Source organism: Oryzias melastigma, linkage group LG16, assembly GCF_002922805.2.
Source record: "Oryzias melastigma strain HK-1 linkage group LG16, ASM292280v2, whole genome shotgun sequence".
In the NCBI taxonomy this organism is placed as follows: domain Eukaryota; kingdom Metazoa; phylum Chordata; class Actinopteri; order Beloniformes; family Adrianichthyidae; genus Oryzias; species Oryzias melastigma.
In genome coordinates this window covers 23,075,670-23,079,916 of record NC_050527.1, presented here as the reverse complement: position 1 = coordinate 23,079,916, position 4,247 = coordinate 23,075,670, and the positions used below count along the sequence as shown (strand labels likewise).

At 39.0% G+C, this 4,247-nt stretch overlaps 1 long non-coding RNA gene across 1 annotated transcript in view; it reads right to left on the bottom strand.

The window, feature by feature from the left end:
* The window catches only part of LOC112136557, a 21,694-nt gene extending 19,989 nt beyond the window's left edge, over positions 1–1,705 (bottom strand). Inside the window, exon 1 of the long non-coding RNA XR_004949265.1 lies at positions 1,533–1,705. This is a non-coding gene — a long non-coding RNA (uncharacterized LOC112136557). The remainder of the gene's footprint in view (positions 1–1,532) is intronic.
* Between the last annotated feature and the right edge of the window lie 2,542 nt (positions 1,706–4,247).

Here is a 4,247-nt window from a genome sequence, read left to right as displayed (position 1 = left end):
GAAAAAAGCACAGCTTATCCTGTAGTGACACATAAGACGTGTTTGCTTAGCTTCTATTGGGCGAAGGCGGGGTTACACCTTAAACATTTCAGAATAACATTTCATTTTTAAATATGATATGAACCAAAACCTTTTATTTTAAATTTCATAATTCTTTTTTTAGCAGATGAAACAAAACATTAAATTAAAGAAAGAAAAACATTTTCAAATCAAAATGTCTGTTATTTCTTGAGTTAGACAATGAAAGGTTATAAATCTATCTGAAATCGAGGAAAATGCATAAAAAATGACATTTTTCTTCAAATACAATCAGTACTAGGTCAAATTCCCTCTCTCAACATGCCAGACTCAGTTTTGTCTTGAACTAGTCAATTTATTTAAATGGTCTACACCATGGACAATCAATTTTTGAGCTTTTAGGTGTATTATAATGTTCATTCCTAACTATAAAGAACCTTGATTTGGTCATGAATCTCTGAGTATTCCTCCAAAAACCTTCGCTCTGAGCATCAGCCCCTCCCAATCCATAAAAACAAGCAGGTTCTCATGATGTGACGTCACAAAATGAGAACAGCCCCTTTCAAGAAGAGTCCCAAATATATCCACATTTTGCTTCTCAGCTAGCGATGATCAGCCGCTAACTTCACCGCTCAGCTAGTAGTGATCGGCTGCTAATTTTGCCACTCAGCTAGCGGTGATCTGCCACTACTTTGCCACTAAGCTGGTGGTGATGAGCCGCTAACTTTGCCGTGAAGCTAGCAGTGATCACCCGCGAATTTCGCCGCTCAATTAGCAGTTCTCATCATCTAGCTTAGCCCCCCAGCCGCTTGCCCCGGCTATCACTACAACCAGTGTATCGATGGACGGGGCAACTAAAGGGCAGATATACGGCATGCACATGTATCTTCACAAAAGTTCTGATGTTTCTTTGTTTTCATGGGCAAATGACAGACAGAGGCTGGCTATAGGATGAAGTCATGAAAAGGCGGAACCTACAAGCAGCAAAAGGCGGTGCCTCAGAGATTGAGGCATCTTAATTTCATGGGTTGGAAAAAAACAAATGAAAATAACTCTTATTTCATAAATAAATAGTTCTTTATTATGTGCCAAAGGTAATATATGATCATGTATATGGTTATATTTTAATCTGAAAGATTTATGAAAAACATGGTATATATAGGCCCTTTTATTCTTTTCCAATATCCCAACATTTTCCTCTAAATGGGCTTCAAAGTCGTCTTTTTGTCATTGACCCACATTTCCTGACAATTTTGAGAAAATGCTGATTCACTGAGCGTTGAAACCCACAGAGAAACGAGACCGACATTGCAGACCGATGAGGAACAGTGGCAAAGTTTCCAAAATGTCTCAAAGCATTTGCAGGGATTATCAGTTTCTTCATATGAGTCACAGGACAGCGCTTGCACATCCCTGACATTTTTGACCCATTTAAACACATTTTCGCTACAAATCATTTCCCCAAATAGACTCATCTACATCAGAGCTGCCCAACCCTAATCCTGGAGACCAACCTTGTTTTCCAGCCATCCCTGCCCTGTTTGCTGCAGATTAGCTGGATTACAGATGTCAGGGTCTGATTGACTGGAGACACCTACGGAAGTTCAGATGATCTGCAGCAAGAAGAGGAAGCACTGCTGAAAAAAAAAAACACAAACATATGGATCTCAGTGATAGGCTTTGGCAGCAGTGAGGGTCTTTAAGACATTCTCGGTTTAGCTTTTGTCAGTAAATTGTTATAAATGTGAGATAAAATTATAGGTATTGTAGCTGTAATTTGCTTTTTCTGGGACTTTATGATTTTGTGTCAAATTGCCACGAATATGCAAGATGTTGTGTGTTTTAGCTAATTTATAAGCTACACTTTTTATAAATCTAATTATTTACTTATTTAAACATTTTCATGTACTTCCATTAATGCTTTTTATGAATTTATCTTGTGTTTTTCACTGCATCTTTTAATATATTACTCTTTTTTCCCATGATTGATTGGAACTACAAGTCTGGATTAATTTCTCAATCAGGTCTATCCACATTATTATTGAGGCTGCATGTCTTTCCTGTAAATATATTTCTTTTCTTCACAATGAGTTATTGGAATTGTATTTTTTACTATGTAAAAGCTGACCCACTATTAGGGAAAATATTTGAACAAAAACAGAATTTTTGAAAAATTTCACCATCATTTCCTAATCTAAATGAAAATTGAAACTTGTTCCAGATGCTGATCTGTGTTTGGATCTGTGTCATTCTGAAACAAAACCGTGTGGAAATGAATCCAGTTTTTGTTTCCCAACATTGTGAAATTGAGCCCCTGCTTCACAATAAAATGAAAAGTGTGAGAAATGTGTGGTGGATGTGGCACAACGCGACACAATGCACCCATTCTTTGTTGCGCTGAGGTGCAACATCCTTCCTACTGTTTTTCCCCTCGCAGCCGTGTTTTTCTGAATGAAGGGCCGAGCTGAATGAAGCACCTGCAGCGGCGGCGTTCAGATGAAGGCATGAATGAATGAGTGGGAACAAACACAGGGTGACACAGGTGCCACATACAGGCACTGGGATGGAACAATCAGCCTAGTGGACAAACAGTCCTCCTGCATTTGTGCAGCTGCAGATTTTAATCAGACGTTGCAGCTGAACATGCAACTTTTGATTTTATTTTTCACTTTTGGTGCAAAATTAACACATTTTCTTCGTTAAATATACACTTATTGCTTATATTATTAATCATATTTATTTTTTTGACAGTGCATCATCTCAGAAAACTTTCATTTGGGTCATCCTACTCAAAAGGCTCCCTGCTTGTTGTTAGTTGCCCTGATGTTGTTGCTCAACCGTCTCAGAAGCATGCGCTCTAAATCTCCGTTGAGAAGAATGCAGGGTGGTGCTGAAGAGCCACATGATGTAACGAGTGTCAGTATTGAGCAGCCGCCGGTATCTGTCATGCGCACGTCGGATGAACGCTGCACAGCCACACCGCGCTGCATTCTGCAGGGATTTGAACCAGCAATCACTGCTGTTTACATTCCTCAGTCTGTCTGTTGCTCACAGACACTGAGTCACCCACACTTGGGGAATGTGTGTGTCTGTCTTTCAGCATTCAGCTATTAGCAAATAATTTCCTTGTGTGTGGGTGCAGATACTTATATATTATGTATCCTTCTGTGCATATGAGTCAATAACAACCAGACGTGCATTGTCTGAGTCAGTCCGTCTGACAATTGATACTTTGGGTCAAATGGTACAAGCATCAACAAGGCTTTCCCTGTCTGCCACACCTGGAAACGGAGCAGAGATGTAAACACGCGTCCACCAGCGCAGCCGAAAGTCAACCACAGATGCTCAGACGAAACAGAAGGAAGACCCCTTTCCTCTTAGCAACAGGTTTCTATGGAGACAAATCCACTTTCTCCAAAATCCTTACCTTACTGTTTTAAGTTTGTGTGTTTTAAACATGCTACAACAGTTAGTATTTTAGATTGACTGACTAAAAATTCATCCTAACTGACAAACTATTGCAAAAGCTCTTAAAAATGTCTAATTCTGGAAACTTGTTTTTTTTAAATAACAGTATAAAGTCCCTCTCCAATCATCTTTTTGTCTATATTAAAAGCGTCCCCAAAGGTATTTTCATTATGACGATGCCGTTATTAGCCGAAAGCCTGTGAATTTTTTAGGACATAGTTTCTACAGAGCATTAGAAATTTACCTCTGAGTTGTGGGTGGGACAAGTGGCATGGAGCAACCCCGCCTCCCCTTCCCCTCCCCACTGCTGAGAGCTCCAACCAAACATTAGCAGTGCAACAAAAATGGTAAGCTATCTAGCTGTACAGTTGTGAGCCAGATTCCAGCTCTTAGGAAGAAAACATACACAGATCTAAAGGTTTTTGAGCAGAGCAGTGAAACTGTGACCCATCCAGCATGTTTTCTATGTAAAAATACAATGTTTTTAAAACTTCATTTTTTGCCTGCTCCTGATTTACAACAATTTCAATAAAGAAATACTCAGAAATGTAATTTTGAGCTTAATTTTTGTCCTTCAGCATCTTAAAAATGCCACAATTACATGTTAAAAACACTATTTTCATCAGAGTCTTCAAGAAGAAGCAGTTTTAGCTCCACTTGCAGCCATCATTACCAGTTTAATTGCCACAACACCACATAATAACTTTGGAGTAGAAAAAAAAATGTTGGACACTCCACTGAACATTTGTTAGTATGTTCAA